We start from the raw sequence: 17798 nt of genomic DNA, 5'->3' as shown, positions 1-17798 counted from the left end.
GTAGTCCTAAGGAAAATTACTTAAAACATGCATGGAAAGGGACCTCTGTTCATTGGGTAAAGTCATGAGCTGTGGTGCTTACTCTGGAAAAGTACCCACCAAGTTTGTTACATTTTCAATGACTCTGGGGCCTGGCAGTACAACAATTAAATGATTAAGTCCCAGTCTCTGTGGAAATTAACACTGTGACTGCAGATTGTACAAGACCCACACTCTGTTCATGATGTATGTGGGTGCCCATGGGGAAGGACCCTTTGAGGAGGAACATCAATAGAGTCAACAAGCTGATCAGACTTGCGCTGCCCAGGTAAGTCACCACAGCCACCTAGATACACCATTGTTTAGGGCATGGTATTCATTTACAATTTAGAACCAAAAAACAAAGCCTAGTGATTCCAGCACACGAAGCCAAGGAAACCTGGCATATATGTCCAGACAGCCAGGTTCACAGCCAGGTAGAAAGGGGGACTCTAAGGCACATAGCTAGGGATACCAGACCTGTCTAGTCCTTCCCTCCTCTTGAGGATACTGCTGAGCATTGATGCATTAGATACCTTTCTGGTGAGTCACCTAGGACTGCGTCTAAACCATATGGTACGGGTAAGACAGACAATCAGGAAAAGGGTGAAGTGACTGCTGAAAAGACTGATCATGCTGCAGAGACTGAATCACGTGGCTATGGAAAGAAACCAACAACCCAGGCTGTGGAAAAGAGCATACCTTAGACACCAGCAGGCCAGAAGTGTAGAGAGAAAATATTAATCTCTCTCAGCTCTTATGCACAGAGCATCTGGCCAATATAACCCAGACTACAGCCATCACTTTCAACTTGACTCTTAACCACTGAAGAATCTTAGTCTGTGAATTTTCAGAAACTTCCCAGAAGCTTCTGACTTCAGGAGTGAGCAGGCAGCAGAGTAAGATTTACTTTCTGGATACTGTTATGATTCTCTTTAGCCTAATCATATTATTGTTGGTACCCTGTGGTCTCCCTCTGCTACTTAAGGGAAGACAGACTCTTTTGCATGTTTTTCAGATTATAGCTGATTATTCTAGACTCTCTAAGCCGAGTGGTAATGAAAAATCACATTGCCCTGGACTCCCTGCTGGCCAAAGTGGGGTATGTGTGATTGCCAACACCTCTTGCTGCACTTGGGTTAATGACAGATTTAACTGGTTTGGCTTTGGTTGAAGAGCTTGGGTGAGGTCTGTCCTCCAAGTGTACCTGATTACCTTTCCGGGAGTCATATTTTATCTAAGCCACTATAAGGACAATTAAGTAAAATATCTGATGAAATGGTTGTGTTCTTGAGATTTGTTATCTGAATTCATGAAAGATTAAGGGTTCAAGTTGTAGGGGAACAGCTCCAGCATAATGCCCCAGCAACTGTGAATGTACAGGCATACCCCATTTTATTGTGCTTCGCAGATACTGCCTTTTTTTTTTTTTTTTTTTTTTAACAAATTGAAGGTTTGTAGCAACCTGTATTCCTGTATTGAGAAAGTCTGTTGGTGCTATTTTGCCAACACCATTTGCTCACTTTGTGTCTCTGTGTCACATTTTGGTAACTCTCACAACATTTCAAACTTTTTCATTATTATTTTATTTGTTATGGTAATCTGTGATCAGTGGTCCTTGATGTTACTATTGCAAAAACATTACAACTAGCTGAAGGCTCAGATGATGGTTACCATTTTTAGCAATAAAATACTTTTTAATTAAGGTATGTACATTGTTCTATGAGGCATAATGCTGTTGCACACTTAATAGACTACAGTATAGTGTAAACATAACTTTTACATGCACTGGGAAACCAAAAAATTAGTGACTCGCTTTATTGAGATACTTGCTTTATTGCAGTGGTCTGGAAACAAATCTGCAGTACCTCTGAGGTATGCTTGTTTACAAACTTGGCAGTTTTGAACCTAATTCTACTGCTAGGAAATTTAGAAGGCATGTCTCTTTTTCTTTACGCATTTTTCAGCTTGTGACCTAAAGTATTCATACTGAACTATCTCAAATGGGCATTGATTTTCAAATCCTATTTGGGCAATTAGTAGCTCTGACTACTTTCCTCAGAACTACTTTGGGACCAAACTTTGTTTAGTTTGTTTATTTTTTGCTATGCATAAAAGTTACCAATCTAATGTTAGACTTTAGAGTTCTAACATTAACTAACCAGAGAGCTCTAACATTAACTTTTGTCAGAGCCTGTTTGAAAATGTCATTACCGGAAATTGTAAGCTGTACATAATGGAATTATACAGTGTTTGAGCTGGAAGAGTCAGTAAACTCGGAGAGCCTTTCAGTTTTTCAGATAAGAAAATTTGTGTCTTGCTCCTGGTTATGTATCTAATTATTTAAAGAGTAAGAATTAAATTAAGATCATACAAGTCTATCCATTAAATACAATTCTATTATTCTTGGATTTTATATTTACAAATTTGCTCAGCCACTAAAATCTATTTGTAAGCCCAGTATCAGTACTCACAGGGTTTCAGTATCATTTGAAGACTTGGGTGGAGTGGTGGAAAGTTTGGGTCACTTGGCGCTCACATCCACGGCCTAGGTCAAACAAGGCTATGCTTTGCCTTCTTGTTTCAGCTCTCATACTCTAAGCCAGTGTACTTTCACAGTTTAGTGCCATACTTCTCACATTTTTGTGCATTTCGTTGATGATTTTGTTGTTTGAAATGGTCCCCAAGCGTAGTGCTGAAATGCTGAAATACATCGTCTAGTGGTCCTAAGTACCGGAAGGCTGTGATGTGCTTTACGGAGAAAACACATGTGATAGGTAATCTTTATGCGGGAATGACATACAGGCCCATTGGCCATGAGTTCAATGTTAATGAATCAACAATATGTACTAAATAAGGTGTCCCTAAATAGAAACACAATGAAGCCAAGTTATATATTAGAGATTGATGAAAATGTTGTGACCCAGAGGCTCAGAGGCACCTAAACCTGTATTTGCCCTAGGAGTTCTAGTTCAGTGTTCACTAATTCAGTGTTTATAGTTACTGTGTAGACCATAACTGCATTATTCACAAGGAATCCAGGGAGGGAGGAATTGAATCATGCAAATCCATTAGCAGTGTTAGGAAAACAACTCAGAATACATAACAGGAACACACATTTTATTGTAATTCATCATTTCAGGAGTTACTTATGATTCCTCATTCTCCTTCAGTTATTTGACCTTGTTTTTCCTAATCCTTTGCATATGTGTTAACAGTCTAATTTTTCTAAGACAAACTTGAATGGCATCACTTATCTAAGAACTGATACATCAAATCCAAAATTTTTTGTCTTAATTTCAAAGCCCTTTATAAACTGGCCCTGTTCTATTGATACCTATCCTTAATCTGTCCTATTTATTCTCGATGCACATTATTTGCTACTACCATGATCTTCTCACTGTTTCTCCTCACTTGCTCTGTAGGCACTCACATCTGCTTTTGCTCATGCTGTCTTCTAATATCCTCCAGAATCTAACTTGGAGTTTAGTTCACAAATTGTAATATGATTGCTTTGTTTGTGAACGTAGCTGACAAATTTTTATCTGATTGCTTGTGTATTGACAATATCTTTAACTTTAAAATTCTTCAATTTACAGTTATGTTGGATGAAATATAGTATATTCTAAATATATTTTTAAAATACTAATTTTACATGAAAAGACTTGAGTAAATCATTTAGGGCTAAAATAAAGCAGTATCCTACAGGGGGAAAATGTTTTCTAGTGTGTTAGTTTACCCATTACAAAATTTTGATAAAAATTATTCCAGTATGGAACGTACGTTTTTATTTTCATAGACAACCCCATAGAACTTATAGAATGTTTGATTTCAAACTTGAAAAAGGAATGTAATCTAATACTTAACAGATGAGAACTCTTAGCAATAGTTCTTTATTTCCAAATGAAAAGATGAGATTGAATCTTTTTATACCAATAGGTTTATTCTAAGCCAAGAAATACAGTGAAATTTCAAATAATTTGTTATATCATAAAAATTGTAAAAGAGGTGGCTATAAATAAAAGAGCTTTGTAAAATAAGCTAACATCTGCTATCTAATATATAAAAACAATGGTAATTCTTTTCTTTTAAAAGGCTTTTATCATAATTATTGTAGTTATTTATAAGTGTACTTATTTATAGAAAGTTTGGACAACATAGAAAACTATAGAAAGGAAAATAAAAATCTCCTGTAATCCTAACACAAATACTGGTAAAGTTTTAACTGTCTTCTTCTTCATAAGAAACTTTATCTTCTTATTCCTTTCTCTATAAACAATTGTGATTCTCACAGGAATTTATCATTCCTGTGAAGTGTAAATTGATACAAAATGTTGGAAGATCATCTGGGAGCATCTCATAAAGCTGAATATACCCTTCCCATATGGCCTAGCAATGCTATTCCTACAACATAACAGCAGAATTGTGTACCTGTATTCACCAAAACACATATACAAGAATGTTCACAGCAGCGCTATTAGCAATAGATCCAACTGAAAAGCACTCAAATACTTATCAACAGAAGAATGTAAAAGTAAATCTGTGCTGTATTTACACAATGGGAATAAGAATGAGTTAACCACGAATACAACGACTGAATCTTAGAAGTGTAATATTGAGACAAAGAAACCAGGCATGAAAGAGTCAATGCTGTATGATTCCATTTATATATAGCTTAAAATAAGCACATATAATAAGGAAATACTATAATCAGTGTTTCAGGAAATTTCTTGAGTAACATCACCTGACTTTAGCAACTTTTAGAATTAGACGATTTTTCCTTTATATAAATATAGGCTTGGAGCAATCATATTGCACTATTCCAGGTAACACATCATAATCTATGTAAACTAGAACCCTAAGCAGAGGCGCTGTGAACCAGCCATTTTCAAAAGTGATAAAGCTATGAACAACATAAGGAATAAAATAAGAACTTCTCTAGAGATTGTTTTCATAGCTTTAAGGTAACCAATATTGTCCATTTTTGTTTTTTATTGGCCATTTTTGAAGTACTATTTGGAAGTTTGTAGAGACATTAGAAAGATGAATAAGTAGATAGTTGGTAAGAAAAAGAGGAAAAGTTATTAGATGTAAGTAGAAAGATTAGAAACATGAAAATAGTAATGAAATAGCATATTAAGGTAATTAGGGTAGAATGATGTAAGAAGAAAATGAAAGAAATATACTGTTGGGGTGTGGGTTTGTTTTTGAAGGTACAGGCAAATGTAATAGGGGATTGATAATTAAGGCAAATGGGGATAGTTTATCATGTTCTTGTCCCAATTCATATTTATTTTTGAGTAATAGAATAGATTTTTCTTCAGCCAAAGCTCTTTGAAATACTTGATTTAAACTGGTAAAAATAAAATATATCAAGGCAGTTTTTACTTAGCAAGGACATACTAGTATAAAACCTGTTTATATATTTCTGGGAACCTTTGATTTTGGTTTGATGTTCTTTGAGAGAAAAAGTCAAGGTCAACTGTCATAAGAACTACACGCATTCCTTTACTCGTAATGAAAGAATGAATCTTAAATATTACCTATTTATAAATAATGTCACCTTTTTAAACATTTTAACTCCTTAGTAGTATATTAACAAGCTAATGATTATCTGTTGGAGAATCACGTTCCTTTATTTAACCTAAACATTTTGTTGCAATTATATAAAATATTAATCTATGAGAACACACATTTGCCATAACTGTGAACATGTCAATCAGTTTTTCCTCATGGATATTATGCATGAAAAAGTGTGTTTAATAGAGTATGTATGAAGGTTTTATTTATTTATTTTTTGATATTGTCAAGGTGCAGGAAATGTGAGGGTCAGATATTCACATTGTTGCCTGTACTTAAACTTATGACATAAATTTTTAGCTCTAAGATTTTGGTATAGTATAATTCGGCTAGGTATTTATTGTTTAACTGATCCCGATTCCATGAATTTTAAAATATAAAGCTATTTTGCTTAGATTTTTAAAAATGAATGACTGACAGTAATATTAATTTAGAGTAGTCTTTTAAACATTTTAATTCTGTATTGAATATTACATTAATAAATTGTTAGAATATTTTGGTTAAAAGCAGTGCATTAATATTGTATTATCAGTGTTTTTACTAAATAAAATTTATAGAAAGGAACTGAAAATTTTAAACATTTTAAACAACATTATGTTGTTTTATTTCACAAATAGCTTTTTGTGTTCATTCATTGTTCAGAAGCACTGACATTTTCTTCTGGATTTATTGCCATTTACACTTGCTGTTTCCATGACGACAGGTTTTCTCATGCATGCTTCCAGATGATTTTTAAAAATCAGATTCCTACTTTAATATGTTAATAATTTTTAAAAAGTACTGCCAATTGGCTAATCGTGCATCCCTGCTTCATTTCAAAGAATTAAATTTAATGCCTATTGTAGCATTTAAGACTTTTTAAAATACTACCTTATTTTTAGAAAATTACTTTGTGTAATTTTTCTAAGAAATTCCTTAAGTAAAATCTTAAGATTGAATATCCTTCATTAGACTTTACCAGGAGAAATTTGAACCTATTATGCTTTAAAACACAAATAAAATATCCGTCTTACTAAATTTTAAATCACTATCCTAAGGAGCATTATAGGATCGTTTTCTGTTAATTGTTAAAATATAGAAGACAAAGTACACAAAGCATTATATAAAGTTCCCAAAATCCTTTATTGATTTTAAGATGGAAAGTTTAGACTTACCTGTATTGTTTAGCATTCGTATATACTTTCCTAGGTGTTGAAGCCAGTAGACATTACTGGCCAGTAGCCATTGCATTAAATATCAGTCATTTAAAAATATCTTTTATATACTTGAAAATTAAGTACAGATAAAAGTAACTTAAAAGGAGAAAATATAAATCTTTTTGTATATAACATGAGATGATTATATTTTAAAATATACTTGTTCATCTTCTGTGTAGTATGTAAATTGAAAGTAGAGTATTTGATGCCTCTTTAAATAAAATCCACTCTTAAGAACTACATACACATATTTCTCTGTGTTGTAAATCATAACATGTCTAGAGAGAGTAAAACCACAATTTTAAGAACTTTGGTATTATGTAAATTCATTTGTTATTGTGCCATCTTCGTTGTGTTCATACTATAGCTCTTTATAATACTTAAGGCCTTTAGTATGGTTATTAAGCAATATGGTGAAGTTTGACTGTAATGCCTTTTATGCAATTAATATTGCATAATTTAAAACACTGGGAATTTAATAATTTAATTATTTCCTAATACATGCTATTCATTTCACTTTCAAAAATGTTATATTATCTATGTAATATGCCCCCTGTATAAACATTCATAATCCTAATATGTCATATTTTACAGTATACTAATCACCTATATTTATTTTGTGTATCTCGATAGTAGTTATGGTGAATGAGATATGGTGGCAAGCAAAATTTGCATTGCTTTCTGCACCTTTTTCATGACTTCTGAGCAAAGATTAGTCATTTGCAACTGAAATAATCAATTATTGAATATAAAAATTAGCTTTATTTAGAAAATCAATACAAGTGATACTTTGGCTGTGGAGTCTTAGAACTTGTGCTAATGGCTATGGATTATCTCATGAATTGTATGGAAAATATTTAATTTTAAGTCTTTATTTTCATTTTCATTTATTAACAAAATTAGGTATATTTTAGTTTGTAGTTTTACATTTTCCATGCTGTTTCTGATATCCTAATTAAAAGTGCCATTTATCTTTTCACAATCCTCTTAAGGCAAAGATTCTTAATCCCTGGTCTGTGAAAAATTACATCTTTGTTTCCTTAATCTCTATCTGAAATTTAGGATTTCTCTCAATTATGAATATGGGCCACAACCACAATATCATTAGTGGATCTATGACATCACTACCAGTAGAAATCACAGATATTTCAATATCACGTTATAGTATTGAAGATAACTAGAAATGAGTGTGATCTGTCTCAATAAAACTTTATTCACAAAAACAGGCAGTAAGGTAGATTTGGCCTACAGGTAGTAGTCTGCTGAACCCTGCTTTAGACTGTTTCCTCAGACTCACCTTAGTTAGAAGTACTCCTGTAAGAAAGTATGAAAATCATTCCTAAATAATTCAAATGGGACTGACTTCGTTATTAGCTCATAAACTTCACCTTGAAAGCAGTTTCCAAAAAAAGTCTTAACTAAATGTTTTGTTTAATTCTGGGATAAGTAGCTTCCTAGTGAGACAGATTTGAAGCAAAGTATATATGCAGATTTAAGCTTTGGTGTATTCTTTTTAAAAGTGTCTTTACAGTATATCACAGTATTTCCCAGGATATAGTCTTTGGAACAGTTGTTGGAACAGAATGAGATCCTTCAGGAAAAGGTATTCTGTAGTTAAGCAAGTTTGAAAAATGCTGTATTTATTTATTTAATTTCCCCCAAGAATTCACAGTGTGCATTATTGAACTAAATGTTCAGAGAGCCAGTGAACAATTCTTTTTAATGATGTTTTCACCTACGTTTCCCATACTTAATAGCCTACTAGACTATGAAATCTTCCCTCAAAAGAGGCTTTCTCCCCCTCCTTCCCTCCTCCCTTTCTCTCCTCTTTTCCCTCTTCTCTCTCTCTAAAAACCTATCAGTATACTGTGGGAAACTCTTCTTTAAATGAATATCCCATCTATAAACTTAGGTTGACTCTATTAATATCTGAGTACCTGAGGATGTAATCAGAATAGATGCATTGTGTGCTTTAGTTATTGACTGAATTTCATGTGACCAAGAAAGTATACAAATCAATATGGCTTTTCCCCTAACTATAATTTCTACTATTTCATCAAATAATCTTTAAAATACCTCATTTTTTGAGTAATAAGAATATTAATTTAGCATACATTTCTGTACATCTGGTCAGCTTAGCTATACATATGGCACAAAATTCTAGGTATTAACCATTTTGTTAGATAAAAATAAATTCTAATAAGAAATTTTCTTTACTCATTGATTTATTCAACAGTATTTATCGAGCATCTCAAATATACCAGGCACTGTACTATATGTTAGTTTCATGTAGCTTTGATCTTATGGATGACATTATCAAGTTAATTAAATGTACATTTGCAACATAGTATGGTATTTTCTTTTAGACGTTTTATTCTGAAAATGGTATTTTCATGTATAATCTGTTTATTGAATCTTTGAACCAATGGTAACCAGTCTGATTTGTCCTATTTATAATTATATATTAATGTGAAATGCTATTTGAAAGTTATGTTCATTTTAAAAATGTAACTGTGTCAAAGCTGTCTATAATCTTATTAATTAAATGTAAAATACAGCCCACTTATATGAGGATTTTTTTCAATAAATAAGTGCTACAGTACTACACAATCTGCAGTTGGTTGAATCCATGGATGTGAAACTGCAGTTACGGGGAGGACTGACTGTCAAGTTATACTCGGATTTTTGGCTATGTGGAGGGTCAGTGCCTCTAACCCCTACGTTGTTCAAGATCAACTGTAAAACTATAATAACTCTGACAAGTAGTCTTTTATTTTATATTTGAGTGAGCAGCAAGAAACAGAAGATTTTTAATGAAGTGCATGCAAAACCTTTAGGTCCACAAGTTTATTTTGCCATTAGTTTGTTGTCCATGTTCAGATAAAGCAGTGGAACACTTCTTCATGCTGACTCTTTGATTTAGATTTTTTTACTTTACTTTATTCTTAATCTGTACTTTTAAATACTACCCACCTTCCCCAATGTTTTTTATTTGCTTTCTGCCAAGTACATGGGAACTTTATAAGTTTCTTCTATCAGTTATCTCATTTTAATCTTCCCTTTTGTTTACATATATCATTTTACAATATTAACTGAGATCCTTCAGAAGATTTTTTTGTATCCAGAAAATAATGTCTGGAAACAGAGGGTAAACTTATTATCTTTTATTGTTTAACTCTTCATCTTATTCTAAAAACAGCAACCAAGACTACTGAGGGAATTTAACTAGATCTTAAGTGGATTATGAGCTATCTGAGGGCAGAGGCCATTATGTACTTAGCTTATATTTCTTTCATGTGGTCCAGAATAGGAAGTTAATAAAATAATATTCAATGAATCAAGCGTGAAGCTAAAACAGTAAATCTTCTTTCTGTATTTTCCCTCTTTCAGTGAATATTCTTGGAGCTCCTTGTTCTAACCACTTTACCTCTTTCCCTGTTGTCTTCTGAGTCTTCTATTTGTTCATGTTTCCTAAAGATTTAGCTTTGATCCTATCCTCTTCTGTCTATATTGTATGCTCTTATTAAAGGCCTGTTTGCAGTACTAAAACCACCAGTACTAAAACTATATATCTTTAATCTTCACATCTCGAGAATGTATCAAATTCACAGTAGGCCCAACTAAACTTAGTCTATCTAAGTTCTTCCTCCTTTCTTGTGCCTTATTCTGTCAGTTGCATTACCATCATCATGATCATGAAGATTTAGAACTTTGAGGTTAATTCTTAGTTTCTTTTCCATTGCTTATAATATCCAATCAATTGCTAACTTTTGACAGTTTTACCTCTAAAATATATTTTGCATCTGTTCATTCGCACTAGAACTATAATTTTCATTGACTCTTACCTGAATTGTTGGATACTTTCTTAATCTCCCTATAAGCAGTCTCACTCCTCTTCATGTGTCTTATGCCAGTTTAACAGTTATTGCCCCATTCTCCTGCTCATGTTTGTTTTTGCATTTTCTACCATGAAATTCAGAATCTTTAAGGTAGTGTTTGAGGCTCTCTGCCTATTATCTCTTAAGATACATCAATGAGTATTCAAAACTTACTCATCTTTTAAGATCCTGCCTAATGAAATGCCATATTCTGCATGAATCCTTTCTTGAGATATCTTACACTTTATCATCTTCTTTCAAGATAAAAAAACAGTACTGTGTTTACTTCATCATAGCATCAAGCACAATGCCTTAGACATACCAAGTATTTAGTAAATATTTTTGAACATCTGAAAGAAAGAGAAAAAATTTCTCCATAGCATTGTTATAACTATTTGATGTATTTTCCTTAAATAAAATTTATAGAACAACATTTAAATGAGGTCATCATTGTTCTTTGCCACACATTCAATTTAATACTGAGTCTGTCCACTTTAAAAAAACTAATTCCCAGTCTATCCTATTCTAGATTGGCTTACTTTGCTAATCTAGACAACTTTTGTATCTTTAAACATGTATACTCCTATGACTTTTGCTCTCTCATTTTAAAATTTAAGATTCAATTTTTAAAATTTAAAGAAGATTTTAAAAAAATCATCTGTCATTCCATTTATTTGTGTGTTAAATTCTTTCCTTACGATTCTTTTCTGTTTTGTATATAATATACAAATGATTTTTAGTGACTGAATACCCTACTAATCTTTTGCTGCTTTATAATTTTATCATCTCTATGACATTTCTTTCCATCACATTGAATGTACTTAACTGTCCTTAAGTGTGCATAATATATAGTATTTATAGTGTGAAATATGCTTAAGTGTATATAGTAAACAGGTAAGGTAGGAATAAGGGCTTTTTATGTGTGTGTTTATAAATTGTGTGTGTGTGTGTGTTATAAAAATTTTTGTTGATTGAGTCTTGGTGCTCATCAAACCCAGTAGGAATTGTTCTTTTCTTAGATCAGATCATCAGTTAGAGCCTTCCTAACTACAAATCTTTTCACATTGTTGTAAGTATTTATGGAAATTGATGAATTTAACCCAAGTTTCTTCTTTTGTTTCTTAATAAGTTCACTGGAATCAAGAACATATTCACTCTCTGACTTTCAAGAAAGAAAAGATTATTTTTTAAAATACTTAGGAGAATTATCTACTAGGTCCTTAAGAACATTTCACTTGATGCTCAATTAAAAAAAGTTAAAATATTACTTTTAGAAAAAAGTTAATAAAAGAATGTGATATTCATTTTTGTGAGAGAAACCAAACAATGACCTGTCTCTTGCAGTCAGTGCCATATTAGTTATTAATTATAATTATTAATTAAATTAATGTGCACAACAGCTATTACTGTATTTACGCAAAAGCATATGAATTCCCAAATATAATACAGAGTTCCACATGAGTAACAAAGTGTTAGTAATCACTTACATTACTAGAAGATTTTTCTTTCCTCCTCTATTTGATGAACGCTTGTTATGCTGAAGACTTGGTCTTGTTTAGGACAGAATTTTATTCCTTTCAGTAGCCTAATTTCTTCTTCAGAGGAATGGATTTTCATCACAATTGTTTTGTGTGGAATTTTTAAGGTATAAATTGGTAATCATTTTAAAGTAGCACACATTTATGTTTTGGTTTTGTATCAGGATCTTCTAGTGTAGAGGTTATTAGCATAATGAACATGTCACTATAGTATAGTGGGAACAACAGCAGAAAACATACTCTTGCTGAATCTGCTGCATGATTATTTAGAATACTAGTTTGATCTGACAAAACAAAGAACATAGTGATTTTAGTATGAAATGAACTAAGGCTGTTTTAAAATGTTTCCAAAGGATAGGATTCACGACATTAAATAAAAATATTGAAACATATTAATCAAACATTTTTTTAATATCTGTTCTTTTACTTATTTCTTTAAAAATTTATTTTGGACAACTTTGTAAAAAAGCACTCTTTACGATTTTGAATCAAGGGGGGTTGGCTTTCTTTAGCCTTAACAGTGTAAAAAGTAACAGCCTAACATGAATAAAAGGCTGTGTAGTAGGAAACATGCTTCAGTTATCAATTTTTTCCAAGTTAATAATATGTGTTCCACTGAGGTTTTTTTTTTTTTTTTTTTTTTTGCTATCATCCTAATTAAGTCAATGTGCCCTTTATCTGAGTTTTAATTAAGTAGATACCTTAAAGTTTGGAAATTGTGCTAAGCATTTATTTATTATAACATAACAAATGTAACTTATGATAAATCAATACTTAAGGAATTTCACATCTCTCACACTATTCACTAGCACATAGCAACCAGAATGCTCTTCAGTTAAGAAATTGTAAACTGCTGGTTTGGAAATTCATCACGACATTAACATGGAACTCTAAGGCATCTCAAATCACTAATACATACAAATGAGCTCTTTGCAACATGTCAAGTAATCTTTTTATATGAATAATTGAGCTTGTTTGGATCAGTACAAAAGTGAAATTCAGGAAATTTCAGATAACTGTTGAATGATTAATAAAATTTTCCAGACTTTAATTTTATTTGGTATCAAATATCTGATACCAAATATGATGTGTTGACAACCCTTAAAGGATAGTTGTTTATGTCTCTGTCTGCAGAGGCCATTCAGGTTCAAGGTCAGCACTGGTCAAGATTTTCTTTATCATTGGAGGACTAGAGGACTCATGAAAGATAAAGAGAACTGTGATTTAAATCCAGCAATGTGGCCTTACTTTGGCTGAGCATGAAAATTTCTTGGATTTCTTAAAGCAAATTTTTTCCCCAAGTCTATCTTATGATGTTGAATTTGCTTCCTTTTATGAACCCCAGATAAAACTATTCTTCTAAAAATCTATTGAAGTAATTGTTATGCTCTGAAAGATTATCTAGCCTAACTCAAAATGTCTATATAACCTAGAAAAATGTTAGGCCTAAAGAAAGAGTAATTTATGCAGGTACTGGTAACATAGCTTTGGCCTGAGAATGAGATTTCTAAGAATGAGATTTGTTTTCTAAGAAATGATAAATAACTTGGCACTTATTAGAAGGCTGTAATTACTGTATTGTAAATATTCTATCATTCGAACATATTTTTTCTGATAATACAATTGGTTATAATATTTACTTGTATTCTTTGATTACTCAGGGTGGTAAGTTTTAGATGGGCATGTATTTTTTTTTTTTAATTATTTAATTATTTATTTATTTTTGGCTGTGTTGGGTCCTCGTTTCTGTGCGAGGGCTCTCTCCAGTTGTGGCGAGCGGGGGCCACTCTTCATCGCGGTGCGTGGGCCTCCCACCGTCGCGGCCTCTCTTGTTGCGGAGCACAGGCTCCAGATGCGCAGGCTCAGTAGCTGTGGCGCATGTGCCCAGCCGCTCCACGGCACGTGGGATCCTCCCAGACCAGGGCTCGAACCCGTGTCCCCTGCATCGGCAGGCGGACTCTCAACCACTGCGCCACCAGGGAAGCCCAGGGCATGTATTTTTATGTACAACTGATTTTTAAAAATTTTAAAAATTTCTCTGAGTGACTAATTTTTAAGATTTTAAAATATTTTAATACAAATGAAATGAGATTTTTTAAAAAGCTCTTTAAACTTGAGTGTTGTTTTTCTAAATGAATTATAAATTATAAAATGGAACAAAATATTTGAAACACTGTTTTAATTATTTACAATGGTGTCATTTTATTTTAATATGTATTATGAATATCAAGAACACATGAATATTATAAGAACATTTAAATATGCAGTTGAGCAAAAATAAAAAATTAGACCAAATCATACTGTTCAGAGATAATTACTTTTAAAATTTGGTATACAGCATATTATAGTTTGAATAGTTTTCTTTAATTCACTTCTACTAAGCACAATGTCATTTGATTAACAAAATATATAAAATACACACATATATGCATGAAAAAAGTAGGAAATAATATGCTGTATACCAAATTTTAAAAGTAATTATCTCTGAACAGTATGATTTGGTCTAATTTTTTATTTTTGCTCAACTGCATATTCACTTTGTTATACAGCAGCAACTAACACAACAATGTAAAGCAGTTATACTCCAATAAAGATATTAAAAAAAAAAGAAAACCATTCAGTTTACTGTTCATCTCATTCATAAATTATGTATAGTTTATAGTTTAAACACTGTTCAGCTGTTGTTATTTTTCCTCAAATGTATAATGATATCTTGGTTCTGTACTTATCTTTATATATGAGCTTACCTGTTAGCCTAAGTAGGATTTTCTACAGGCCTTTCTTCAGTATGTCTGTAGTTACCTGTTTTCCTGAGTGTGTCTAATCAAGCACTCCCTGACTCTCAAGACACAGTTTCTGTAGTCAATGCTACTACCTGGGATGAGAAGCCCATGTTTTTTCCTTAGCATAAGTGGAGGAAGGGAGGATGCAGGGGATTAATTCCCTTTTCTCTTCCTGCGCATGTGTCAAAGAGCTACTCAATCTCCCGCTCTAGCAACCCACCCTTACTTCTGTCTGCTGCTTCAGAGTTTGAACTAGTCTCTGTTTTCTGTGAGTTTGGGGCTGTTTTAATTTTTCCATTCCATTCATTGCCATTTGTTCATTCAACAGTTATTTACTGAACAAATACTGTGCATAGGGCACACTTCCAAGCACTGGGAATACATCAGTAAAAAGTCATACAAGGTCACTGCCCTTAAGGAAGAGAAAGAATTGAACAAATAATAGCATAAGTAAGATTTTACAAAAACATAATGTAGTGCAAGTGTACAAGGGGTGCACATGATGGAGAGAACCTGCCTTAGTAAGAATGGCCATCTTCCTTATTCAGGAATGTTTTGTAAACTCTGGTTCAATAAGATAGCTTTCTAAGATTTTAAGACAAGGACAGATGTTGAAGTGTCTCTCCTATCTTGAGCTACATCTACCTTTGTTAAATATGAAAACATCACTGAAAAAATTGAAAATATGTTTCTTGTTAACTCAGGTTTCCATGTGTGTATAAATACTGTGTATAAAAATGTAAAGCAGTTCCAGTACCATTGAAATAGGTACGTATTTAATGGAAGTAAAATCTGTTGAATGTTTTTGTGATGTCCATATGTAAGGTGCATGCTGTAGCTATAGGCTGTGCTGTGGACCGTGAAGTAGGTAATTGACATTCACCTGACATAAGAAAAGTCAGTTGAACATTAGAAAAGTCAACTGAAATTCTACAAGTGAGTAATGCATGGTATAGTACTGTTTTTAAGTAATGAATAACTTACACTTTTATCCAGATTTTAAATGGTTATTATGCCTTCCAGAAAGTTCTGGTTCAGAAAATCTCATGTTATATAATTCTTTAATTTGAATATAAAGAGATAAGTACCCTCACTATACATTGAACAACTATTTAAAACATGTTATTAAAGAGGTACCAAATATGCTCAGGGGACTCCATGTTTTGGTTTGTGCCTACTATTCTGTTATCTGATTTTTTTCTTCATTTAATTCATCATGAACCTCTTACCATGCCAGTAAATAAAGGTTTTCATCATAAACTTATTTATGGTTTCTTATGATGAATCACAGTTTATTTAACCAACTTCCTCTTGCTGAACCTTAAGTTTGATTTAATTTTTTTACCATTAGAAAAAAATGCTTTGATGAACAACTCATTATTTGTATCTGTATGCTTTTCAAATTGTTTCATGTGAATTTTAAATGTTTTTTTTAATGAGATTACTGGGTCATAGTACTTTTGATACTTGTTGCTAAATGGCCCTCCAGAAAGAATGTGCCAACCTGTAATTAGAGCGAGATTATACTACAGTATCGATTTCTACATATTCATACCAAACCTTTATAGTTATTTGCCAATCAGAGCTTTATAGTGGTAGGTGCTTGTTGTTTGATTTGCTTTTTTGAGTACAGTGAACTGGAATATTTTTGCATTTGATTATTAAGTCATTCTTTCCTCACTCCGTCCCTTCCTTTGGCTTTCCTTTCTTTCTTTGGTATGATCATGACATAAGGATATGTAGTGTGCATGTGAGGTTGGGTGTGCAAATGAGAGAGTGAGTGAAATGGCCATTTATATACCTAGCTCATTTTTTTCCTGGTTGATGTTTATCTTTTTCTTAACAGTTTTTAAGAACCCTTATTCATATCTTATGGAATAAGTACTAGCTATCAATCTAGCAATTTACAGTCTTGCAGATTCTCCCAGTTTGATCTTAGCCTTCTAACTTTGTTTTGTATCTAGAGAATTAATAAGTATATATGAGTTAAACTGTTTTGAAGCATCTGTATGGAAATAGGGACCGTTATACATTGTTGATGAGAAACTAAGGGAAACTAAGCAGACATGACAAAAAATATGACTTAAATCCTTGATTGATCCTCAATTAGGGGAAAGACAGCTGGAAAGAACATTGTTTAGCATAGCACTTTATATAGAACTAGATGATTTATCTTGTGATTCTAAAATGTCATCATAAGAACTATAACCCAAAACTTGAAGACAGTGTTATCATTGTACATATCATATTTCAAGTAAGGTGAGATGGTGAGGTTTTTTTAAAGTTTACTAGGAAAGTTACAGTTGTCAGAACTATTTAATTTATGAAATGTAATTGTTTATATTTGAACTTGGTGGCTTCATAAATTTTTGAAGGAGCCAACAGATCCTTAACCCTTCAGTTTCTGGAGTGTAGTTAACTGTACATAGTGGGTTTTTAAAATTTCTGGAAACATTATATTATCTTTAAAGTCAGTTATGTGTGTCACCTGTAATAAAATTTTATATTTTCATGTAAGACATATTCTAAATAACCTGTCTTCTCTGGAAAATATGTTCTTAGCAAGTAAAAAAAAATCTACTACTATGAAATTCTGACTGCTGTGTACTTCGAAAGAATGAAAAACAGTAGAAAATGGGTTTATTTTTTTTTTTACTGTACTATGGCTTTAATAGCTGGGATGATTACTTGCAAATGAACAGCTGCGTCTTTAGTACCACAGGCTTAAATTAAGGTCCCAAAGTCCCATAGGTTTTACATTCCATGACATGTTAGCAAGAAACTTACAAATATAGGAAGGCTCAT

General features: G+C 32.4%; 1 protein-coding gene across 5 annotated transcripts in view; it reads left to right on the top strand.

Annotated features, from left to right (window-relative positions):
* NOVA1 (NOVA alternative splicing regulator 1) overlaps positions 1 to 17798 on the top strand; it is a 140546-nt gene that overhangs the window by 69623 nt on the left and 53125 nt on the right. Inside the window, exon 1 of one of the 5 annotated variants that reach the window (XM_059914022.1) lies at positions 132 to 307. The exons of 3 other annotated variants lie outside the window; for them this stretch is intronic. The gene's annotated coding sequence lies outside the window, so the exon portion shown is untranslated. Of the gene's footprint in view, positions 1 to 131; positions 308 to 755; positions 918 to 17798 lie in introns of those variants that run through there. One more of the 5 variants, XM_059914023.1, reaches the window with a different exon arrangement.

This window comes from Balaenoptera ricei, chromosome 2, assembly GCF_028023285.1.
Source record: "Balaenoptera ricei isolate mBalRic1 chromosome 2, mBalRic1.hap2, whole genome shotgun sequence".
Lineage (NCBI taxonomy): Eukaryota > Metazoa > Chordata > Mammalia > Artiodactyla > Balaenopteridae > Balaenoptera > Balaenoptera ricei.
Note: the sequence above shows the minus strand (reverse complement) of the source record. Positions and strands in the feature narration are given on the sequence as shown.